The sequence below is a fragment of the Triticum aestivum genome, chromosome 7B (assembly GCF_018294505.1).
Source record: "Triticum aestivum cultivar Chinese Spring chromosome 7B, IWGSC CS RefSeq v2.1, whole genome shotgun sequence".
In the NCBI taxonomy this organism is placed as follows: domain Eukaryota; kingdom Viridiplantae; phylum Streptophyta; class Magnoliopsida; order Poales; family Poaceae; genus Triticum; species Triticum aestivum.
In genome coordinates, this window is record NC_057813.1 from 194,918,773 (window position 1) to 194,932,639 (window position 13,867).

At 51.0% G+C, this 13,867-nt stretch overlaps 1 long non-coding RNA gene across 2 annotated transcripts; it reads left to right on the forward strand.

Moving 5' to 3' along the window:
* The first annotated feature begins 7,708 nt into the window (after positions 1-7,708).
* LOC123162362 (uncharacterized) lies at positions 7,709-9,911 on the forward strand. Of its 2 annotated transcripts, XR_006481245.1 has the most exons (4): positions 7,709-7,947; positions 8,068-8,229; positions 8,378-8,841; positions 8,930-9,911. It is a non-coding gene; the product is annotated as an uncharacterized lncRNA (long non-coding RNA). The 2 variants fall into 2 exon arrangements; XR_006481244.1 differs by lacking the exon at positions 7,709-7,947 and having other exon boundaries at positions 7,954-8,229.
* Positions 9,912-13,867: the final 3,956 nt, after the last annotated feature.

A 13,867-nucleotide genomic window follows, 5' to 3' on the forward strand; every position in this document is an offset into this window, starting at 1 on the left:
TATTTTTCCCTTTTGTCACATGAAGTGAATTTACTGTTTTGACTTCTTGCGGGAACTTCTTTTGTTCTCCGGTGTTCTGCTTGTGGGGTTCGTCGTCATCCTCGCTTGGTATGTCGAGCCCCTTGTGTTCGGTGTTGAGTTTGCTGGATTGCTTGAAGACCCAACAATCTCTGTGGGTGTGGTTTGCAGGCCTCCCGGGAGTACTGTGGATTTGACATATTTTATCCAAGATTTTGTTGAGGTTAGATAGCTCGTCCCTATTATCTTTGGGGGGCGGCTTTTTCTGATTCTGCCAAGAGCTTTTGAATCCGGCGTTGACTGTCGTGCTCTTCGGGTTGTTATCCTTGAACCAGCGCCGTTCCTTGCTACGGCGCAGTTTCCCGTTTCCATCTCTGACTTCGGATGTACTTGGGTCGCTGGTACTGCTTCTTGCCAACCAGATATCCTCTCCTGCGCAAAAGCGGGTCATGAGGCTTGTCAATGCGGCCATTGTTCTTGGCTTTTCTTGGCCGAGGTGTCTGGCGAGCTATTCATCTCGAACGCTATGTTTGAAAGCTACTAAGGCTTCGGCGTCCGGACAGTCGACTATCTGACTCTTTTTAGTAAGGAATTTGTTCCAAAGTTTCCAGGCTGACTCTCCGGGTTGTTGAGTTATATGGCTTAGATCGTCTGCATCCAGAGGTCGGACATAGGTCCCTTGAAAATTTGCCCGAAAAGCATCCTCGAGCTCCTCCCAACTTCCTATGGTGTTTTCGGGAAGGCTTTTAAGCCAATGCCGGGCTGGCCCTTTGAGCTTGAGGGGTAAGTATTTTATGGCGTGGAGGTCATCTCCTCTAGCCATGTGTATGTGGAGGATATAATCCTCAATCTAGACTCCCGGGTCTGTTGTTCCGTCGTATGCCTCTATGCTTACGGGCTTGAATCCCGCTGGAAATTCATGGTCCAGCACCTCATTGGTGAAACATAGGGGATGTGCGGCGCCCCTATATTTGGGTGTGTCGCGATGTTCGGATATTTGTTGCGTTGCATTGCTTACTAGAGCTTGCTTTCTTGGCCCGTAGATAGATCTAGTTGGGCCATCTTTTTGATGTGAATCCTTGTGCGGATCGCGTGCCGGATTGAGTGCGGTGCCCTTTGCCGCTCGATGTCGGTCATGGGGTCGTCTATCCGACCTGGTGGCTTCCTTGTTTTTTGACCGTGGGGGCTCTAAGGCCTCCTCATCAAATTCCGGTAGTAATTTTCGCTTCAGATAGCGCTTTGTGTGGTGACTGTCGCCATACTTGTGTGCGGTGTTGAGTACTTTGTCCCATCTGATTCTGAGTGCATCTTCCGCTGTTTTGAGCTTCTGCTTCTGCTTTTTCAGGCTACACGCAGTGGCGACGAGCCTTTGGTGGAGGTTCTTCTTCTCCAGCAACTTGTCCGGCGTGAGGTCGTCCGGACTATTATCTTCGCCGAGGACGGGTTGTTTGGTTTGTTTATCCAAGTTGCCCTGTTCGGACGGTTGCTCGATGGCATGTTCGTCGTCCGCCGGTTCGTTCTGCTCTATGGTTGGGTCTCTGTCGAGGTGGGGTTTGGCGCGGCGCTTCCACCGCCGCTTTGATTGCTTTTTGAATTTCTTTGTCGTCCGCAACCCAACCTTGCTGACCATAGTCCGGCCAGGGCTCTCCTAATAAAGAGAGAGACTTTAGTGAATTCAGGATGTCGCCAAAGGGTGAGTGTTGAAAGATGTTCGAGGGGGTGAACTCCATGATCGGAGCCCAATTGGGTTCGATCGGAGGGGTGTGGAATATTCGGATTCCGGCAAGAAGTCCGGTACCTTGGAGTCACGAGCTCCGCGAAGGACAAGATTGGTGTTCGGCTCGATCGCCGTAGAGATTGCAGCCCCCGAGGCGGCGTCTAGCCACACGTCCTCGACCGGCGCAGTCGGCTCCGAGCTAAGGGTCAGAGCGGACACCTGAGCGGCGCTCTGGGCACTGTCCGGCGGCAGAGCTAGATCATGCCCATTGTGGCAGTGCGGCGCGCTCGGCTGTGGCTTGAATCCGTCGAAGATCAAGTCTCCGCGGATGTCAGCCGTGTAGTTTAAACTTCCAAATCTGACCTGATGGCCAGGGACGTAGCTTTCGATCTGCTCCAGATGGCCAAGTGAATTGGCCCGCAATGCAAAGCCGCCGGATACGAAGATCTGTCCGGGGAGAAAAGTCTCACCCTGGACCGCGTCGTGGTTGATGATCGAAGAAGCCATCGGGCCTAAAGGTGACGACACAGAGGAACTCTCAATGAAAGCACCAATGTCGGTGTCAAAACCGGCGGATCTCGGGTAGGGGGTCCCGAACTGTGCATCTAGGCGGATGGTAACAGGAGACAAGGGACACGATGTTTTTACCCAGGTTTGGGCCCTCTCGATGGAGGTAAAACCCTACTCCTGCTTGATTAATATTGATGATATGGGTAGTACAAGAGTTGATCTACCACGAGATCAGAGAGGCTAAACCCTAGAAGCTAGCCTATGGTATGATTGTTGTTCGTCCTATGGACTAAACCTCTCCGGTTTATATAGACACCGGAGAGGGCTAGGGTTACACAGAGTCGGTTACAATGGGAGGAGATCTACATATCGTATCGCCAAGCTGGCCTTCCACGCCAAGGAAAGTCCTATCCGGACACGGGACGAAGTCTTCAATCTTGTATCTTCATAGTCCGGGAGTCCGGCCGAAGGTCATAGTCTGGCCATCCGGACACCCCCTAATCCGGGACTCCCTCACCTACACTTGTGGGTTATCAAGCAGCAGCCGGGAGAGACCCTGCAGAAGTACATACAACGCTTCAACAACATTCGCCTCAAGATCCCCAAGGTATCGGACGAAGCCATCATCTCAGTGTTCACTAATGGTTTCTGCGACGTTAAGATGAAGGAGGAGCTCGCCATACATGAAGACTCTTTGCACAGCTCTAGAGATGTTCAACATGGCGAACAAGTGTGCGAGGGCTGAGGAGGGACGCCTCTCCCTCCTCGAGCTCCTCGATGCAGACCCGAAAGACAAGAAGGCCAAGGCCGAAGATGTGAAGCGCAAGGGACCGGCTATGCTCGCGGCCGAACCAGAGATGAAGCACAGCTGCGATCACCCTGAGTCATCCAAGAGCAGTCATCCGTTCTGCGTCTTCCACAACATGCACAACCACAACACCAACGACTGTCAGGAGCTCAAGGCCCTCCGTGGCAGGTGCCTCGGTCGTTGCCCCGAGCGCAACGATCGAGACTACGGCCGTGGAGGTGGCCGAGGTGGAGGACGCTGGGACGGCTGCAACCATCGTCAGGAGTGTCGCGACCAGCCTCGGGAGGACCGCTAGCAGGGCCAGCCTCGCGGGGGCGCCTGGAGGGATCGGCCTCAGGGCAACACTGGTCTTCCTCTGCTGCCTCTGCCGCCAAGAAGGAATGAAGACCACCACTAGGATGAGGGGGCTGGGGGCTTCCAAGAGCCTCGTGCCATTGCTTGCATCTTGGCGGATCCCAGGCCCTAGCCTCTCATCGCGTCTTCAAAAAGTTCGCGCGTGAGGTGAACGCAGCCCTCCCCAAGCTCGAGGAGACACGCCCACTCAGGTGGTCCAAGTACGACATCACCTTCAACTCCTCCGACCAGCTGAAGTGCGCGGCCACGGCCGGCGCGGTCCCAATGCTCTGCTCACCCATCATCAGCAACGTACTTGTCACCAGGACACTCACCGATGGTCGAAGAGGGCTCAATGTTCTCTATGTTCAGTCAACAGGCTCCAAGTGCCATACCACCAGCTCCAGCCTACCAAGCCGTTCTCAGGAGTGACCGACGGCTCCACGAATCCAATCGGGCAAGTCCGCCTCCCTGGCACCTTCGTCAAGCGCGACAACTACCACACCGAGCTCATCAAGTTCAACGTCGCCGACATTCGCCTGCCATACAACGCCATCCTCGGGTACCCATCCCTAGCCAAGTTCATGGCGGCAACGCACCATGGCTACAACGTCCTCAAGATGCCATGGAGCGGCGGCATCATCACGGTCTCCTGCGAGAAAATGGGCGCGGTGTGCTCTCTCAAGCGCGCCTACCAAGCTGCAGCAGTCGAGAACCCTGAAGACGAGGGCGATGTCCTCCCTCCTGAGATCGCCCCCAAGACAAAGAAGCAACAGCTGGGCTAGGGATCTCAGGAGGAGGTAGCGCCTGACGGTGACGTGTTGAGCCTTGCGTCCGTGGGCGGCGCTCCTTCACCTATTGCATAGGAAGGCGTGCCCGATGCCCCTCTCAGGTTGGGCTCGGGGGCTCTCCTTTGGAGGGCCTCTGTCATAGCCAACGTCATGAGGGAGGCGCTTGGGCACCATGTGGAGGCATGCTTCAGTGCATGCTTCCGATGAGAGAGCATAGGGAGCGAGGCACCATGCACTCAGGAATTCATCAGCAATGCAGTCAAGGAAATTCAGGAGGCAAGGGCTCTGCGGGGCGATCGCCGCCCACCACCAGGCGCGACTCATTGCCCTGGTGAGGACGAGGAGCTGCGCGTATGCGTCAACATCCCAGAGCTCAACAGGACAGCGTCTTAGGAGCTCTTCTGGCCGTCCCGTGTCGGCTGATGCGAGGGTCCCCCTCACAGTTACGTCTGCATGCCCTTCGGCTTGCTGAGCGCGACTGTTGCATCTCAGCGCCACATGCGGGACGTCCTAGCAGCTTGGGAGGCTAGGCACCAGGTGATCCAGGTAGAGATGGCGATGGATCCTCACGAGCCCACCGGACCCCAGGAGCCTCCCGAGGTTCTGGGCCAGGGTGGCTCATGAGGAGCGACTTCAGCAACGTACACCTCCTGCTACCCCGACATTTCTTCAACAATGGTGCTAGGTACATCTTTAAGTTCGTTTAGTTTGGGGGCGCCCCTCGGGCTGCACTATCCCCAAGTCGCGTGGGTCCGTCCCTGCGACATGTATCGTTCTTGCATTCGACAGAGCTGCCTAACCATTTCCCATGAGCTGATTTATGATCATCACCTGCATGCTTCGGGCCCTATCCGCTTCGCGGTCTCCCTATATTGCTAACTCGTCCTTTGCTCATCCCGCAACGGGGGTACGCATGCTAGCACGATGCTTGTGCCCGGGTCCGTCCCAGCAACGCTGATAAATCCAAAGGACCGAGCTCTGGCTCGCGACCCACCTCATGTACGCCACCTCACCAGGTCCCCGGTGCCTTCGTCTTCCCATGGAAGGATCAAGGGTAGGCATCAAGCACATTCAGGGGTCGTATTCTCTTCCACAGGCTAATACACAGGTACACCCAGAGCCTAGCTACGGGCGGGCCCAACCGCCACCACCTTATCGCGCAAGTCACTTGCACGTTAACGGGGGGGCACCTGAGCATCGCGCCTCAGGAGGTAGGGGTGCGTCGGAGCCTCTCTTCCGTCGACCGATCCGTCGCCACTCCACCGCCTCCATGACCGACGCCCCGAGAGCCCGTGTTGAGCATTGGGTTGTCCGGTCCACTCCGACAGCCTCTGCCAACAAGGAGGATCTCCACTCCGCGCTGCTCGCGGCCCGCACTCCGCCCGGTGCCGTCGGCCGCGGCAGGTGCAGGCCGCCGCCCATCCCTCTCGCGCCGCGCCGCAACCGCGCCGCCGGACGGTCTTCAAGCTACGCCACGGCGACAACACCACACACTCGCCGGGAGCAGGCGAACATGCGAGCTGCGGTCATCGTGGCTCGAGAGATGTTGAGGTGTAGGCTGGCGGAGAGCGACTGCAACACCCTGCTGGAATGGGTCGCCGAGTTGCTGGATGCTACATGCAGGGGCGCGGCACCATTCTTCACCCTGTCCACGTCACAGGCCGTGGCAAGGGCGCGCGCTCACCCTCGCTACGCCCGCGCGCCCCCTTCTGAGGCCCGTGAGGAGCCTCTCGGCATCGGCCTACCCAACGGCGCAACCTGCTCTACTTCAACCATGCCGCCCCGGGGCGGGGCGAACCCGAGCGGCCTCCCCTGGTGCCGCGCCGGGGCACTAGCCCTCAGCCATCAGGACATGATGTTGGGCATGGGGGGTAGCAGCGCAAGGCAACCGGGCAGCGACTCAGGCGCGGCCAACCCAGAAGCCTATGTGCCCATCAAAATGGACCTAAGGTATGCATCGGGAGAAGGCCCCAGCCGATCCCCCACGCCAGGCTGGGCTCTGGAAGTACACGAGGCCGAGGCTCTCTGTGAGCCACTGCAGGGCTCCACCAACGCCTTCAAATACAACAACCACTGGGTAAAGCCAACGCCTCAGGAGCACGATTGCACTAACCATGGATCGCAGGTGAACCAAGCCGCAGCCACCGCCAGGGCCCCCAGGGTGGCGGCCCAGCCGCAGGTGGACGAAGGGCCTCGGGAGCGGCATGGGGGGAACCCGGGGCCAGGGCCTCCCCCGTGCTGCATGGAGCAAGGCGCAGCTCGGAGGTAGTTCCCCCGCTGGGGAAGGTGTCGGCGAGCCCTTCCCCCGGCGGAGGGCCTACGGTCGCCGAGGGCGCCGCCAGCGTCCCCCTTGCCCCTTGGTCTCGTCCTGGTTTCCGGACGCCCCAACGGTGGTCGGGGGTGGCGTAGGGCGAGGTCCTCATCAGGCAACATGAAGCAAGGCCCCGTGCGTGTGAAGGTCTCCGCTCGTGACACTCTCACGTAATAATGAGTGGGGCTGTACACGTCCCGAATTCTCCTTAGTGCCGCCCCGGGGCCTCACGGGGGCTCCCACCCATGTCCAAGTGGAAGCACAAGCCACTGATGCACCGCTGTCGTTGCTCCCCTACTGAAGCCGAACCGACCTTACCGATGACAGCCGAGAAGTTTTCATGCACGTGCCTCAAAGGACCAGTGCCATGGAGCCGCAGTCATTGCCGTTGAACCATTGAATAGATTTGAAGCTGCTGACCAAATCTCGTCCTCGCATACGCACGACGAGAAACCCTAATTTTGCCGTCACAAGAAGACGACAAGAATCTACGTGAAAACTACATCGACTACGTGTAGATGAACGAACTTGAGAGGGTCAAAACACAGAAGATAAACTGAAAGAAGAAGTGCCGCCATCCGCCCGAGCGCCACACCTATAAGGACTAAACCCCCGTAACCTAATCTACTAGCGAGAGCAGGAAGAAGAGGGAAGACAAATCCACGAGCACCAAGAGATAGAACTAGAGACGGGACAGAGAAGGAACTGGGGAATACGATACAAAGAGAAACAACTTAGAATCGGTTTCTCTTTCTTCAGTTTTTTTCACCCGTATAAGCTAATTTGAAAGCCGAAGCAACTGGTCCTTGATCTCATCACCAAACATTTCTAGCTAACTTCATTAAGGAAGCAATTGCTGTCAATTACAATCATCTCTTCCATATCCCCGGGAATCATCCGATCCAACTGAACCAACGTCTGCGAGTTGACGCATCTGATACACTATACATCTTTCTCTGTCTTGAGCGACGAGGTAATCCACGAGGCACGAGCGCAGCGCGGCCAACCAACTAAAACCAACCAGAGCACTCGGTGCGGCGCACGCATCGCTGTCCGCGCGCCTCACCCTTTTTCTCGTCACGCCACACGTAAGCCGTGCCTACCCTTTCGCCGTTATCACACGTGAATGTCAACACGTCCCCCCGCACTCCGGCCGGCCAGCCGGCTGCATAAGTCTGGAGTCAACACATTGCCAATCCACGCGGGCTAGCTTCCTGAGCAGGAGTCGTTATTAAACTCGCTTGGCAGGAATCACTAGAGTTACTAAGCTCCCAAAAAATGAAGCGTTGTGAGCGATTCAGGCTAATTTTACGTGTTGGACCCCGCATGTCAGCCGGCAGCAGCGATGGTCTCTAGGATGAGGTTGGAGGATAAGTGTACGCGTGTCGTTTCTGTAGACTTTGCTCGTGTCGGTTTCACGGCCCAGCAAAAGGCGGTTTCGCGGCCCAGCAAAAGGCAGGTTCGGTCCTCCTCCTCCCCAGTCTCTTCGTCGCCGGTGCGGCCGCCACTGTCGCTCTTCCACCAACTAGGGGAGGAGGACGCGGTCCCTTGGGCGAGATTCACACATCTGCCTCTACAGGAGTGCTTGAGCAGAAGCACCTCGCTATCGTTGAGGCCACCACGGCCGCCTGCGGGTGCGATGAGGAGAAGGATCTCCTGGTGGAGCTTGGCAGCGGGAAGGAGTCGGGAGGAGGAGATTTCACGAAATCTGCACTTAATCATCGATTCACCAGACCTGCAGGTTAGGCGACTGTACCCAACATGTCTTCTTCGACTCTTTAGGTTCAGGTTATATTAGAAAGGAAATAATTTCCGTGCCTGCTGTTATTCATCTAAGAAATATTCCAACAATTGAAAATATGCCCAATGTGTACTATGGTCTGATGCAGGTTTGGAGGACAAAGCCTTGATGTTGTGGCCAAACAAAGCTTGATAATAAACTTGCAGCCAGCAAGTTGCTTTGATAAATATGTTCACTTCTACAAACTGTAGTAGCAGCAACCAGCAAGTGTTTAAACTTACAACCGTTTTTTTTTTAATCCTTAAATAAATTTGTGTTAGCCTATTTTTTTTTGTTCATTTACAAGCTTCAAGAAAACAAGCATAGCTAATCTAGCATTTGACAGGGTCTCTGTTGCTGTCTTCCTTGATCAGAATCCCCTCCTAGCTTCATGATACATCCTCGACCAAAAATGAGGTTGATCTAGTTTGCTGCTGGTTCATGTAGTATGGTTTCTAACCCAGACTAGAGTTTTTTTTTTTTTTTGAGAAAAGACTAGAGAGTTATTTGGGGTGCTTTCAACAATCAGATTCACAGTCCTTGACAACACTTCTTCTAATTCATGATGTTCAGGTGAGCAACAAGCAAGTTGGCTATAACATATAACTGACAGTGGGCAAGTAGAATGCAATACTGATGTTTACCTTACCTTCGTCTGTAGTTGAAACGTCTTCCGGATAAGGAACTATAATCACATCTACATCACAATGGTTTCTCTCACAACTCCTCGATTCGGGCGATGCAACATCAATCAAACAAAATAACGGTAATTAGTATGGTTTGACCGCACCAAGTTTCAACTAGATAATACTCAAAATTGCAGGTCTAAACTAAGGAAAGGCTCAAGTAAGATAAGTGGAGGAGAAAGTAACCAATGGAAAATTACATGAAGCATTCGTGAATTTGAATCGTGTGCAATATATTATTCTATTTGCTTGGGTCGGATGAAATTCAGTTTTCATGTGACTTTGTTTGGCCTGTACAAATCCTCCACTAATTGAAGTGCAGTCTATTTAGTGGTATTTCTATATTTTTTGGATGTTCTGTTTAGGCTTTAGCTATTGTCACAGTAATATTTTATTATTGTTTTGGATTGAGCCATGTCGATTATGATGGGTCTACCAGTGCTCTACAGTTCATTCTTTTTCTTCTCATCAAAAAACAAATGTTCATTCTTTATGCTTTCTTTATCATGCACTCTCTAGAGGCAAGATGGATGGATCAAGTAGTTTGATGACACCCTTTTTTTTGCGAAAAGTTAGATGACACCCATGTAGTAGCAGATTAGTGTTTTGGTGTATCTATGCAAGTATGGCGTCGTTTCAGGTGTTGAAGGCTCTATTTACCGAGTAGATGAAGGTGCTTCGTATATCAAAAGTTTAGACGAGGTATTCCATATATTTGTGCAATTCATGTTCATAACAAAAAAAATCCTCATGCTTCAAGTTTTGATGGTAATATACCATGTTTGGTACATGTTTAACACATATTTTACTTAATTTGGGTTAGTGTAAAGTGTGTTGCCCGAGCGTACTCACAAGATTTTCCAATGACATGCTTTCACAAGACACTAGGATCGTGCTTTCATTTTATTTGTATCAATCACAATGTGTCTTCATAAGAAATAAATGAATATATTTTTTTGTTTTGTGGTTATTGGTGTCTCCCTTTAGCAGCGTAATCTCACAAATGGAATACTGAATTTAATAAACATTTTTTACATTACACATAGTACATGATTAGTAGTGTTAAAAAAAAGACAGGGACCAAGCCCATCAAAGCAAACAACGCAAAATGCAAAATACGCTGCCCAACTAACATCGATGGATTTTTTTAAACCATCAGTGAAACAACTATAAAAACACACAACAAACGTAATAGTGAAAAGCGGCGCAGCAAAGCGCGCGTCACCTTCTAGTTATATAGAAACATCCTAGACTCCTCGCTATGAAAGTTGGGAAAGAGACAGGTGGAAATGTACGCACTAGACAACTAAATGTAGATCCCAAAACTTGATCCTAAAAAAAACTTGATTCGCAACACAAAAAACACACTCGCTCGTGATTATATGTGTGAATTTATTTTTGAGGTGTTAGAGCATCTATAGCCGGACTTGGCAAATCCGGCCTCTCAAATATTACGCCGCACACCCACATACCTTAAATTCCGATCCTTAAATTCAAGCAATCCATGCACGTCGATCATATGATACAAATTGTCAGAATTCCAAAATTTGAAACAAAACACAACAAATTAGAGTTCAACAAACCGGACACGCCAAAATGATCGGGTGGCCTCGGATCACTGGTTGGGCGCTTGCTCCGAGCGGAATGCGTCGTGCTCCAGGCGGAATGCGTCCTGCTATGCCCGTTCCACCTGCATCCATGCTACAGCCGCCCTCGCCACCTCATACTCCCTACAGTTGTTGATCTTCTTCTTGTTGTCTGCAAGCCAGTTCTTCGCATGCTCATCCAAGAGGGTTTCGTCCGCCAACATGATCCTTGCATCTTTCGCGTCCCGTGCAAGTTGCAACCTCTCCTTCTCAAGCTCTATGTCAAGACATGTCTCCAAATGTCTTGGCCTTCTCGAGTTCGCATTTGATCGCCGTTTGTTGCTTCTCCAACTCGATCTTCTCCCTCTCAATTTTAAGCTTCTTCTCCGCCATCTTCCGGTCCCACTTCATCATTTTCTTTTGCGCATCCAACATGAGCTTGTACCTCTCCTCCTTGTTCTCCCTCACTGAAAAATGTCCGTCCAGGTGGACGACATTTTTGTAGCGGCGGCATCACGGGCGGCACGTGCCTTCTACCACTTGTTTCCCATGACTTGGCGGTTATCCTTTGGTGCGGTTGCTTTTCCGTTCGTCACGATAGCATCGTCCTCTTCATCGTCCAACCCAATTGATTGGTTGGAGCTTGAGTCATCATTCCTCTTCTTGCCAGACTTGAGATCGGGTACAAGTTAGTTCCACTTCGGCTCGCCATTCAATATGATCCAACAATGGCTAAAAGCAAATGGCTTCTTTTCCACCTCGTGATACAAAGTGGCCGCCACCACTGTCTAGCATACAACGTATGTATGAGCACGAGAATGCAAACACAGGAAGCATATGCAAGTGATGACAAGACAAAGCAATTGAGCTTACGTGAGTTGCCACTCCCATCCCACTTTGAGGGCTTTTGGTCACTTGTGAGATGTACTTGTTCACTTCCCCTTGAATGACCCCCCAACGATGTTGGAGAGATGTCACATTGCGGGTGTTTACGATAGGATGCGGCTCCACATACTCCTTTTATTCATGATACTCCTTCCAAATCTTCGTCCAATGCATGTTCCCATTTTGCTCGGTGCCGCATATTAGATCCATCATTGTGGCCAACCAAACTTTGACCAACAAGATGTCCTCAAATCTTGAGAATGCCGGACCTATTGCCTTCGGCGTCTTGGTCTTCTTCTTCTTGCACGGATTGGGATCGGATGTTGTCCCAACTTCAAATGCGGTGGTCGCCTCCAATTCATACTCCATTTCGGTCGGGTGTTCATTGTCATTGATCATGTTCGACAAGATTGCCTCCTACATGATTATGGTTTCCAAGCATTCATCATGTGTGAAATTAACTAGTGGTCTATGCAAAAACCTGATCGGGCAGGAGCAAAGAAAACACACCAACTCTTGTTCGGTCATTCCATCGAACATGTCAAGGGCAGCCCAGGCACTGCCGGTGCCCGTGCTCATCCGCGCTCCAACAATCTGCGTCAGGTCACGTACGTCGACTGCCGGCATCTGCATGGACGGAAAGCTCTCCGGAATGGCGCAACCGGCCTTCGAATCATCCTCTGTCCCAACGGGGCAGATGGCGTAATCCGTGTCGGAGCTCGTATGGAAGGGGTGTGGGGATCCGGGCACGGCGGAGGCGACAACTGCTCCACCATGTCCGAACCTCCCTACGCCCGCCTCCTCCTCCCTCTCTCGCTCTCGGCGTCTCCGCAACTTTCGGGCGATGTTCTCCTCCTTGCAAGTCGCAACCGATGAAGTGACCCTGCCGACGGACGAGGCGGACTGTGTCTCCGTCGCGGCGATCTGGGTCAGGCTGGATGACATCTCCGGCGATGGATCGGGACCGGTGGTGAGGATTGGGAGCAAGTGTGGAGGAAGATAAGGGTCTGGGCGCGGGAAAGGTTGGAGGGCGGCGGGAGGAGGAGAAAGGGTTTGGTGGATTTGGTGCAATTTGGAGTGGGGTGGGGCTGTCGGGTCCGACATGGCGGTCATGCCCGGACGCCCCCATATCCTCCCCATATTTGGGCTGGATATGAGGGGTACCGGTCAGCCCGGACGTTTGAGGCCCGTTTAAGGAGTTCGTCTCGGTCGAAAAATCATAACCGATCAGCGCCCGGTTGTAGATGCTTTTATATGTGTGAACTTGACAATTCGAGCTACCTTCGGGTTGTCTGGATAATGAGTATTTAAAAGAGTTTGACTCGTTTAGCAGCATAATAAACTAAATTTATGTTTAATTTTGTCTAGCTACGTCGAGTCTGAAACCGGTTGTCGTAATATACGGAATCAAGTTTATGGAAATGATTATTAAACATTTTTGTACAAACTTGTTTATTTTATCCGTGGCAACCTTGTTGCTACTTCTTGAGACAACTTTTCTCTGCACGCCCAGCTGACCTAAACTTTTTTGAGAAACAAACAAGATTATATAGAAGCATGTTTCTAACCAAACTATTAGTAAAACTTGTTTTCTATAAAATCTTCTTAAAACAAGTTTTCTTTCTAATATTGGTTGTTATTACTCACTATGCAAACAACGGCTTAGTTTACGGACAGAACATGTCTAGAAAAGAATTGGCAATAAGAAAAATGCCCACACTTAGCAATGGAGAAAAGATACATACACCATTGTACCAAGTTATTACCGCCGGCCCAAACATTTCCCCATTAGCTACGTTACTGTGCCAACTCATCTTACTCCTAGCCCATGATATTCCGCTCTAATTATGTTTCAATATACTAGAACGATGCCCATGCCTTGCAACGAGATATAAATATTCTAGTACGTTAGCTTGTGGTTTACTTGTCAATAATAATATGATTGTGTAAATAAATGTTCATCAAATCTGACCTTGAATTACCTTATATTTTGATTAGAAGTTTAGTAAGTAACTTAAAATGGAATTGGTTCGAAGGTAAGTAAATTAAAGTGGAACTGCTTCAGAAAGTAAGTAAATTAAGGTGATTGATTATCATATACATGAAAGGTTGGACGAAGGGTGAAAGAAAGGTGAAATGGGAACCTTACATTCTATTTAAGTAGTAATATAGATTTTAGAGAAATGGTGGAGGAAGGATGAGATTAGTTTAGTTCTAGTTACTTAGTCCTTTTAGAGATTTTCTTTGAAGTTTGGAAAACTGATGCAGAATGTTATGGATAGATCACCATGGCGAATTTATATATATTGCATCTTTAGTATCCCCTCCGCCCCGAATCACTTTCTTAAATTTGTCTAATATGGATGTATCTACACACGTTTTAGTGTTAGATACATCCTTATCTAGACAAATCTAAGACAAATAATTTGCTACAAAGATAAT